Source organism: Phodopus roborovskii, unplaced genomic scaffold (assembly GCF_943737965.1).
Source record: "Phodopus roborovskii unplaced genomic scaffold, PHOROB, whole genome shotgun sequence".
Classification (NCBI taxonomy): domain Eukaryota; kingdom Metazoa; phylum Chordata; class Mammalia; order Rodentia; family Cricetidae; genus Phodopus; species Phodopus roborovskii.
Genome location: NW_026126532.1, coordinates 25,764 through 37,795, shown reverse-complemented (window position 1 = coordinate 37,795; position 12,032 = coordinate 25,764). Strand labels below are relative to the sequence as shown.

The 12,032-nt window shown below is 37.6% G+C and overlaps 1 long non-coding RNA gene across 1 annotated transcript; it reads right to left on the bottom strand.

The window, feature by feature from the left end:
- Positions 1–7,879: 7,879 nt before the first annotated feature.
- Positions 7,880–10,555, bottom strand: LOC127232539 (uncharacterized). The gene is made up of 3 exons (XR_007835401.1): positions 10,441–10,555; positions 9,444–9,543; positions 7,880–7,949 (listed from the first exon to the last, which is right to left on the bottom strand). It is a non-coding gene; the product is annotated as an uncharacterized LOC127232539 (long non-coding RNA).
- Between the last annotated feature and the right edge of the window lie 1,477 nt (positions 10,556–12,032).

Here is a 12,032-nt window from a genome sequence, read left to right as displayed (position 1 = left end):
AAAGAAAGTGTAACAGTCCTCCATTGCTGGCAAGAATGCAAACTCTTACAACTGGTATCGAAATCAGTGTGGAGATTTCCCAGAAAGCTAGAGATCAACCTACTTCTAGATACTGCATTACCACTTTTGGGCATGTTCCCAAAGGCGGCACATCCACATAAAAAGGACAACTACTCAACTATGTTCATAGCAACATTATTCATAATTGCCATACCCTGGAAACAACCTAGATGTTTGTCAATCGAATAAAGTATAAGGAAAGTGTGGTACATTTACACTGTGGACTACTTATCAATGTTAAGAAACAAAATTATCCAAAATTGGCAGGCAAGTGAGCAAAACTAGAAAAAATCATTTGTTTCCCCCCTCACTCATGAGAAGATACCAGACAAAAAGCAAATGATACACAGGCTACAATCCACAATCCCAGAGAAACTACAACCCTAATCTAGAAACAGATGGAAAGAGATGCATAAATCCACACCTAATAATTGTGCACAAATTCTGACTCCAAAAATCACCAAGAGAACTGATCTGATGCAAAAGCAAAGAATTTTAATTAATTAATAAGTTAACTATATTAATTTCTGTCCTCTGTCCATCTGACACATTGGGTGGATTGAGAAGCAGCCAGAGGGATGATAGGGCAGGGGATTTTTTGGGGTAGACCAAGGGGAGTGTCTGGGGTCTGCAACAGTCTGAGGATTTGTGTGACTCCAGGCTTGGGCAACTTGTCCTGTGTTGATTGGCCAACTACCCCTGCAGAAATGGTTGCCATGTTTACAGGCCTCCCATGGAGTCTGCTATGCTCTGTACTTCACAACCTATAAAGCACATTCAGACCCACCCAGCTAACTTGCCTCAAGGCTTCCTAGTGACTGGGGCAAGGTTCAGCAAGGTCAGGCAATGTCAGAAGCTGGACAAAAGCTCAGTACATGCTGGTTAATCAGAGGCCTACACCTTGGTGGGTCTTCTGCAGCCTCTCATGGCTGGGTGAGGCTCTGGTCACTTCAATATCATTGGGTCAAGCACCTGAGTACAATTGAATTGAGGGAAGAGAAATAATATGAACAAAGGAGTCAAGACTGAGAAGGGGAAACTCACAGAATCAGCTGATACAAGATAGTGAGTGATCACTGACTCTGGTCTGACAAAGGGGAATCTGCTTAAGACCCAACTACACTCCCTTAATAAAGGTGGCAATGGTGTGGATGGGACACATATGAGGTTACTGGCTGTGGTTCCCAGATCCAATCTAATACACAAACAGACTTAGTGGAGCCCATTCTATGGAGAGATCAGTTGTTCAGACGAGACACAGGTGTGTGGATGGTATGGAGGTGCCATTTTCATGCCTCAGTGAGATGAATTAGCAGGCTTACTAGGGGAGGTGTTACCCTCTGAGGAGCAGATGTGAATTGTGAGAGAGATGGGGGGAGGTAATGGCATTGGAATGTAAAAGATAAATAAAAAAATGTAAAAAGGCCATGCAGAGGTGCCACATGCCTTTAATCCCAGAACATGGAAGGGAGAGACTGGCAGAACTCTTGACTTTGAATCAAGCCTGGTATCCAAATTCCACAAAGAAACCCCCCTCTTTAAAAAAATACATATTGTTTAAAAAATTATCACTGGATGATATATCATAGTCTATTTAAATTGGAATTCAGTAGAGAAAAGGGAAATAGCAAAACTTAAGCAAGGCTGAGATTTTCAGCCGTGTTGGGAAACACACATACACACAAGAACATACATGGAAACATAAGATTACAAATGTAAACAAATATATACATATATATACATGTATACATATATGCATAAATGCATATAAGATTATACACACACAGACAGACACAAACATATAAGATAGTACACACACACACACACATATATGTATCTTCCAAGCAATGAGGAAGATGGAAGAACAAAGATGATGATGAGTATGGAGACATTTTAGTCTAAAACATTAGTAAAATAAAGGGAAAATGAAAACATAATTTACTCAGTCAGTTAATTAGGAAACAACCAGATTATGTTTGGCTCTTCTCAGATGACAACATAACTAATGCCTAGCTGTAAAAGCCAGGAGAAAAGAAAGTACAATAATGAGGTAAATGGGGACACTGACATCATCACTGTGATCATTCTCATCCAGATATGGGTGGACATGTTGGAGATCTATGTCACTGGAGGGAGACTGTCTGGGATACTTTGTTACTGAACAGTTCTATGTATCTCTTCCACTGACACCTCCACCCTAGCTGGTCCTCCAGTTTCCATTGGCTCCTTGGATCAAAATTCTCTGCATCACTGGTCCTCCTGGCCCCATCAGCTCTCTGCATCCATTTCTTCTTCATGGCTCGTCCTCCTGGCTCCATCTGCTACCAGAATGCATCTACTCTGCATGGCTGGGCCTCCTCTCTCCAGCAACTCCAAGGAACCTGTACATGAGGTCAAGGAAAGACCTTCTGACTCCATCATCATCTGGTTCATGACCTTTATACACAGAACAGAATCCATGATGCCATTCCTTCATTCCACCACTCCTGCCTTCCTACTCCCCTCTTCCTCCCTTTCCCACTTTCTGTAGCATGAAAAATAAAAGGACCAGAGACTGATATTGGGGTTACAATTCAATTGAAGATCAGAATAGCAAAGCAGCTGAACACTACTTCTTTTCTACCTCAGAATGGAAGGCTATTCTGGCTCACACCAACCCTAAGACTATTTATAACTTATCCACAGTGTGGCTAGAGAATATGGAAACTTCAGGGTCTTCCTATCCTCATTGTGGCTGGAGAATAAATCCATGATAGTCTACTAAAGACCCTACTTCTATCCTTTATACCACTCTAGTTCTGGGTTTAAAGGCATATGATTCCTGGTGCTGAGATTGTCTTTGTGTCAATTGTTCCTCTTTAGGACTGGATCAAGCTTGTATAGATCTTGGTAGCCTTGGATTCACAGAAATCCATCTATCTCTTAATCTTGACTCCTGGGATTGAAGATCTGTGCCTGACTTCTATGGCTTGTGACTTAGCTTCCTGAATACTCTGGCAAACTTTAATGAATCTAAATAAAGTATCAGCCCATCTTATTTTATTCTCTTATTGTGTGACCGTGTCAGAGATTATATAATGAATTTTAGATATTACTATCACTGCCCACTGTCATACTTCTCCCTCTCTTGCTGAAACCACCATTCCTTTCCACTTTCATGTCTTCTGTAATATAATAATGCTGAGTCTAATTGTAGTTTCTTGCCTAAGTGTCCAGTATGACATTTCCTGAGAAAAGAGCATTTATGTCAGGAACTGCACCACTAAAGAAAATGCTAACCATTTCTGAACAATCAGTAAGTGACTACTGTCCCTCAGGTTGGGTCCCATATCATCCATGAGGAACATTGACAAGAAAAGTTCTGTGCAGGTCTTGTACAGGTCACATTTGCTCTGTCATTTCTAAAAATGTTTGCTGTTGCTGTTACCCTTGTCTACAGTCTCAGCTCTTACACACGTCCTAACCTTCTTCTAAAATGGTTTCTGAATCTCAATGGTTTGTGATACCAAATCATTCAAGGTCCAATTCTCTCCCACCACTAAATTTTGGCATTTTTGTGAGTAATTGGCTTGTACATCAATCACCACTCACTGGTTTCCTCTTGTACTATCCATATACTGTGATCCAAATGAATTTCGCTTCTTCTCCAGCTGCTTCGATTATGGGATTTGTGACAACAGTGAGAAAAATAAGTATCACACTTACTTTCCTTTAAAATGTGCAGAACCAAAGTCAAGTTGTCAAAGGTGGGCCTGGAAGGTAGAAATAAATCCTGTTGAATCATGGAATACATGACTGCTTCTTCTTGCCAGTATTTGAGGACACTGCCATCCATACTTTCCAGTGTTCAGGAGAGTGATTTTATGAAAAATTGATGTATTTATCCTAAAAGTCACTTTAGAACAAACACACAGTGATTGAATTGAATAGAAGCGCTGTTTTGTCTATATACCTTATGTAGCACTTAACACTTCCTGGTCTCAGATGTCTAGGTACAACTACTAGAAAATGGTTTTTGACTTGAGAAGAAAATGTTAATTTTTAAAAAAATATATAGTTCTTATAAAGAATTACTTAATAACATGAGATAATTAGATAATCTATGAATCAGATTCCTTCCTTCTTTCCTTCTTTCCATTTTTTCCTTGAAAATTTGTAACTTTCTTTATGAGACAGAACTTCAGAATTGTGAAGTGGTTGAGGACAGTAAGCTGTGAACTCAGTCTCAACACTGTAGAAGTTTACACAAAATTAAGAAGTGGGTAAATTTGACTTTAATGCCTCTGATTTTCTCTACCTCACTAATACATGTCTCACTAACATCCATATACCTCATTCTATGTTCAGATAATATATATTATTATTATAGCATAGCATGTATCCTTGTACCCCACAATCATCATAGAGTTTGGCTCCTGTAGCTGACTGCTGGTGGCTACATCATATCAAATACAAACCTGAGTTCTCCAACCCCATTCTCTAAACATTTACATTTTGTAAATTTTGTGGCTGTGGAAAGTATGACTTAGGAAGTTTGGTTTTTAATGTTTTCACTGCAGTGTTATGAAAAATTTTCTGCTGGCATAGTCATAGATATCTGTAATCCCACATAAATCAAGAGGGGGAAATAAACACATCAGAATTTTGAGGCAAATCTGGGTTTCATGATGAGACTAGAAGTCACCTAAAACAAATAAAAATCTTTCTACAGACAAGAACACCACAGGTATTTCTAATAATTTACCATTTTTCTGACAAATTTTCTAATAAATATAGATTCTTACAAATATTAGGTAAGTACTTCTCCTACTGAGTCACATAAACCTCTATGTCTTTTATCCTACACGATGCTAAATATACAGTATGATATAGGCTGAGAAGATCACAGTGAATGTCCTATTTACAAAATATGATACATATAAGATTCCAAAGAAATATATTAGAAACATAATTTGGCAAAGCTAAAGTACCATCAGGGAAAACATCAACTTATAATGCAAGTCCCAAAAATTACATTTCTAAAATGATACCTATATATTCAGGTATGTAGTGTATTAGCATATTTGACTGATAAAGAATCCAGAAGCTTCAAATTACCATAGAAGACACTCTTGATAATCATTACTTTTTATGAAAATAAATTATGTATAGGAGCTTCACATAAAACATAAATTCAAGAATGAACTATGCAATCTGTCTTAATGACCACTTGAGATATAGGTACATAGCCTAAGTAAGAATCTTTCCAGAATAATCTATTTTATGTGTACTGATCTGTGGGCCCATAATGCCAGCTTCTAGAGAAAGTCACATTCAATTGCCAATCATCCTACAAATCTTATGTAAAGAATTAAATAAAACAAACATCATACTTGTAGCATAAAAGTGATTGGTTCATGAGTTGAATGCTTATTATCCTACAAATTGGGTTAGTATTATTACATATGCAGTACAAATTTGGAAAAGTAGATTACCAGAACATTACTTGAACTAATGTAAAGTTGAGAGTGCACCAGGTTGCAGAGAAAAATGAGAATGAACAGATCTGATGGAGACACAGTCTGAAGTTAATCATGTGTCTCACATCCATTGCTCAGTCCACAGGACATCTGCTTTCTGCTCACAGTCTCTCACAAGGAATGCTATAATATTTTTGTCTACACAGAAGTTCAGAACTGTGAAACAATGAGTACAGAAGACAAAAATGTATGAAGATATGGGTCTTGCAGACACTAAAGACTGACTATAGTAAATTATATGATGTATTATCTTCTGTTATAACACCTACTCACCCAGATGTTATGCCATACTTACATAGGAAGACACAGCTGCACAGAGCATAACTAAACCTGCTGAACTTGTAGTAACTAATTCTGAGAGTGAGCTCTATTGCTTAGCAATCGTGAAAGTATCTTTCTTCACTTATGCCTATTAGTTAATTTGTAATTAATTTGTGCCTACTAATTAATATTGTTTGAAGATCTACAAATACCACATAGTTAATTACAAGCTGTGTCAATTGCTATTATCAACAACTAACACTTTTGCTTTCTCCATTACCTGGTCTCCTCGGTACTGGATATGCAATCAGTCTTTCTAACCTACACATGCATAAAAATTCAAACAAGCAAGAGTTTAGAGTTGGACCACAAGTACCTTGACAATTATCTTCTCATTAGAAGAAATCATACATTCACTAAGTACTGTTATTCCCTTAGTAATTTATTAATTTACTAATACTAATTGAATGATCTTCAATGATACAAATTGTTTTGGAAGAAGAAATACACCTTAAACAGATTAAGTTATGGAATCTTAATTGTTATATCATTTCCCAATAATAGAATAATTTCAATTCAAATGAAAGGAAAATAAAATGTAAACAGTTTTATATGCATAATGCAAGCCAGCCAAATAGAACAATTTGTAAGTACGATGAATAGGAAGACAACTGGTCTAATATGTGATGACTGTAGATTTAGAAAGCTCTTCCTAATATATAAATATAAAATTAAAATAGGATTTACTAAAATTTTCATAGACTATATGACTAATTTAAAAGAAAACAATTAAGATGTCATCTGAGGGTATAATTACTAAGTATAAATAACCTAACTATATATTTACTGTAAGATTTCATGTAGAGAAATGATGTATTGCTGAATATTTGCACAGAAAATCAAAACTGGTCCAGAAGATTGTATATCTGGGTAATGGGAATAAATTTTGCTTCGCTATCAGGGACATTTTTAGTAAGGATGGACATAAGAATAAAATGTTTACCAGGAAGGTTGTCATCTTGAAAAGGTTTCCCTGTGGTACTCAAGGTAAGGAGGGGCCACCAGTCATGTTCAAATCCTTTCTAACATTGTGTTTCTACAATGCAATAAAAGGAATCTTTATTAAATTTGAAATCCCATCATGTTCTAAGATGTACTATTATACTTTGTTGACATAAAATATGTAAACATTGTTTTATTCATTTTTACAGTATATATAATCTCTAAATGATTCCTAATATCAAATTATTTTTAAGAACTTGCATTTTGTACTCTTTGATCTCAATTCATACACATCCCTCTTTTATGTTAAATATTCCATACAGTCTGTTTTAGTCAGGAAATGTTGTTAGTCAAAGGGTTTCTAGCATCAGGTGTCATTACAAATACAAGAGGCTGAAACAAAAAACAGAAAATTACATTCACAATCTAGAATTGTAATTTTAGTAGAATGCAATATTAGATCAATTTTTCTCCACTTATTCAAAAGAGCTATGATCTTTCACCTCAAAATTCAGCCATGAATATAGCAAATGTCATAAATTAAAACATATTGCAGATTATGTTTCCTTTGCGATACTTGTGATTGAGCTGATGGCTTTGTCCATATTGCCTTATCACATTTCTCACTTTGTGCATTATTGAAGAAAGAGATTACTGACAAGTCAAAAATATAGCCACCTCACCTTGAAATCAAATAAATTTCTATGATCTCACATCTAGACTCAGGGTTTGTACTCAAGAGGTCTTGACTTTATGTATCACATTCTTCTGTGTTTTATCGAAGCTTTTCCTAATTGCTAAAACAGAAATGTAGAACTAAGTTCATCTGGGCTCTGTGAATGAACACAGTGTGCCATAAATACATACTATACCATTGATATCCTTAACACAGATGTAACATACATAACACAGGTTAACATACATACACAGATACACACCACCATACATTCAGTCACATATATACAAAATACACACACACACACAGACACACACACACATACACACACACACACACACAGGCTCCCACTGAGGTGGGTCTGTGGGATTTACTCATCGCAAATCCGTGATTGTCACCCTGCTGTTTTGGATGGTGACATGACTGCAGTCCTGCAATTGGAAAAAGGGAAATATTGTTAGGGAATGGAAATCAGTTTTGAAACAACTTGTACATTTTATTTATACCAAAAGAGGGCCTTGTGCGACATAGGCTAGCACACATAGCCTAGCTAAGCCAGAAGGATCCTGACATTATTCTACTGCTTCGAGGTTCCCAGTGCTGGATTATAGGCAAACATAAGCACAACTGTTTTCATCAGTGCTGGGAAAGGATTTCAGATACTAATGCTTAAAATTGGAACACTATCACAACTGAGCCACATCCCGAGCAGTAAGTTTTGATTGAAGAATTTCATTGCAGCCAAATAGTTCTCAGCCAAGTGGTGAAATCTTGATGTCATTAGAAGTAATGTCAAAAGTTCTGGTCCCCAACACTCCCACCTAGTTCTCCTCATGCCTCATGTTTAGAGTCAATCATCTCTGTGTATCTCAGGATCTTTTCCATCTATTTTCCAGAGTCACATAGCAAATAGTTTTTTTGTTGTTGTTGTTTTTGTTATTGTGTTTGTTGTTAGAGATGTGTAAGTGCAGTGCACCATTGGAGTCATAATGTACATCAGATGGCAAAGGTGACCCAATAGACCTTGAGGGGAGTCATTACATTAATCAGATTGTAAGGGTGACATTACTGATATTTCAGAGATGGTCACTCTGGGTCTACAACATGATAGGTAATGATCAGTCTAAAAGTCTTATTATGTAACATCAATTAGCCTCAAATTGATGATCTACTACAACTGCCCAAGAGCTTATGCTATGGGTGTTTTTCACCATGGAAGGGGTTATTACAATTGGCAACTTGGGAACTCCTGTTCTAGATAATTCGTTTTTAAAATGAGCAATATCTTTTAATATCTCAGAAACAACATTACTGTACTCCAAAATGGAGCTAGGTAATTTTGAACAGTTCTGGTAGAAAGTTTCTGGCTACAAAAACCTGATCACCCTGGTATGAACCATGATTTACAAGGTGGGGCCTTGAGAATAGTGCTGGGTTTAACAACACCTACTATTCTTGAAGGGAAGTAGGAAGTGTTCACTGCCTTGCTCCATATCTAGGGCATCTGCAAACGTCTTTTACCACACAGGCACTAAACTCCCATGTGAAAATCCACAGAGACAACAAATTAAAATAAAAATAGGTTCTATTTTTAAAAGGCTACACAATGAAAGTACAGGTATAAATATAATGAAATATAAAATTATATATCTTTTTAAAAGAAGAGCTGAAATGAATACAAGTGTTATTTTCCCTTTAGGATCAGAGTGTGATCCAAATTCTATACAATGCATATACATATTAATTATGATACATATAATCACACACAGAATGTTCTACCTCTTAGACTTAGCATTCTGATTCCAGGATTTCAAGCTTCCTTGAATCTCTGTGGTTGTATCCCTGGCTCTTATAAATTTTGTGGGACAGGGTTTGGATATTCTCACAATGTTATTATGTTTCTTCTCCTGTATACAGATACCTACACAGAAAAGAGCTGAGTCCTGATTATGGGGATGGAAGCCCCTCCTGGGGCAGCTTGATATTTCTTTTAATCCAAAAGTTGTCAGTGTGAAAATTCCTGTTCTGAAAAGAGAAAGGCAGACTCACAGTCAAACAGAAATCCCCACAACACTCATTCGTCTCTCTCTCCTCTCCCTCTTTCCATCTTCTTCTCTCCCCTTCCCCTTTCTTTCCTCCCTCTCTCTCCTCTCCTCTATGTCCTCTCTTCTTTCTCTTTCATACCTACACTTATTCCCCTGCTCTCCTGCTCTCTCTGCTCTGACCTGCACAATTCTTCCTCCCGCACAGATGATGTGTATGTCTTCCTTCTATTCCTAGTACACACTATCATTGAAGTTCTGTTAGACTATGTCTTCTTTGTCATAGTCCTAATTGTCCTCCCTCCCTTCTCTCCCGCTCTTTTCTCTCCTTCTCATTCCTCTCCTTACGTGTATCTCTCTCTATGGTTTTCTCTCTCTTGATCCCTTTCTTGTAGTTTGACTTAATAATAAAATTCTCAACAGTAGAATTGAGCACAAAGAAGAATCAATCCAGTTCAGGCCAATCACTGTGAGGAATAAATGGGGTAGCACTCAAACCTATGACCACTAATTCCTGTGGGACATTATCCAGGGTACAAAATTCTTTCAAAGAAATAGGATGATTCATTGCTTTCCCAACACTAGCTCTGCTGAGGAATTCAGACTAAGGTGACATTGAAAATGACACTTTAGGCAGTTTCTTGTGTGGAATATCTTCAACCTCTGACACTTGAGATCACTTCTTTGTGCTTTGTCTTAGAAAACGAACAGTGGTGTCAGCACATCTGTTAAGAGCAGCTGGTGTTAGAATGTTCACCTTAAAAGGGAGCTTCTATAGCACTCAGTTAAGACTTTCTGGATATTACTTAGTTTTTACAGTGTTCTGAGCCATAGAGGATTTTGCTGTTGTACCGTCTAGGCTTAAATTATATATACTCACTGTTTATATTTGGGTGCGCACACCACTGCAATTGATTCTGGCAGCATCTTCTGGTAGCAAAAATGTGTGTGTACATCCACACTCGACAAAAAGGCAGTCTGGGTTGGATGGGTCTATGGAGACAAAAGAATTCAAGAAATCACAGTAAGCCCAATGACATACCCAACACAGCAGGTCCCAAGAATTTTCAACCACTGCCTCCCACAATGACTCGCCAAATCATGCTGGGACACATCTGTGGTCTGCTAGGTGGAGAAGGAAGAGGAAATGACCTCACTTATCAACCTAATCTATAAGGTCATTAGAAGCTGAGCTTTAAAAAATTACTTGAGGCTGTTCCCTCACTGAGGACTAGACTTTTATTCATCCATATTTACTTATACCTGATGTCTAAACAATAACCATTCCAAGTTTGTCCTTTAGCTTCTAACCTACATCTGCTTCCCTCCTGCCTACAATAGAATCTATTCCATCTTAACCAAGAGTTCCCAAACTATTTAGAACTTCAGTTCAACAGACTCTGTGAGTCTTCAGTTCCCTGCCATTAAGAGCTGTGGGATATCTTCCTATGTGAAGAGAAGCCACATCTGGTTGTATTTTGTGTTACTCTACCTAGTACTGTTGCATTAACTTATGCCTCTTCCCTCCCTTCCTTCATAGCCTGCCAGGTTTAAGCACACCTCAGGCAACTGCATGCCACAAAGGTGATGAACATTGCAGATGTTAAGGCAAGCAAGTCAGATGTAAAAACCAAATATCTAACCTCTACATTTCAAGACACAAGCAGTACTGAAATGCTGATATCATGGAGGAAGGCACACTTAGTAGATGAATACTAATGAAATGAGAAAGAGATGGTTAGAACAAGAAGGAGATCAGTCTCAGAAGAGAGAAGTTGCAAAGCTTGACAAGGCCCTTGGAAGGTTCCTGTTTCCTTCTCTAAGAGTATTATTCACATGGATGTTTCATCAAGAAGTCATTAATTACACTGCAAATGTATGCATACTTACAAATTAGCTATATTTTAAAATAGAAAACATTTGGAAAAAGAAAGGGAGTAAAAACTGGTAAAACCAACAAAACAAGCCATTGCCCCATTCATGTACATTTGAAGATTCTGTTAAGCTAGTTCTGCACAGAGTGGCCTCATGACTCTCCCTTCCTATGGGATCTACAGCTTAGATGAAGACTCAACATGACAGTCCTGTAAGACTCCCAGATAGCCGTAAACTCAACCCATTTTTTTCAAGCCTCTTTCTTTCTGGTTATTACTTTTTGGTGCCAAAGTCATCATCCAGAAGTCTTACCTCCTGAATGACAGGATGCCAGTATTCTGCCTGTATACTGTATTTCTATGGATTAGTTAAACCTTTTAGTCTCTGGCACCATGGCCTGCTTAAATTTCAGAAGCCAAACTCATCAATGAACCCCAGCTCCAGCATGAGAACTGAATCCCCTTGCAGATGGAGATTGTCCCTAGGTCACATCCTGAATTCTCTCTCTTACTGTCCCTGGTCTGTGGCTTCTGGGAAACCCATGACCAGTTCTCCTGCAGCCTTTTGTTATGGAATAACCCACTGTGCTCAAGCAGT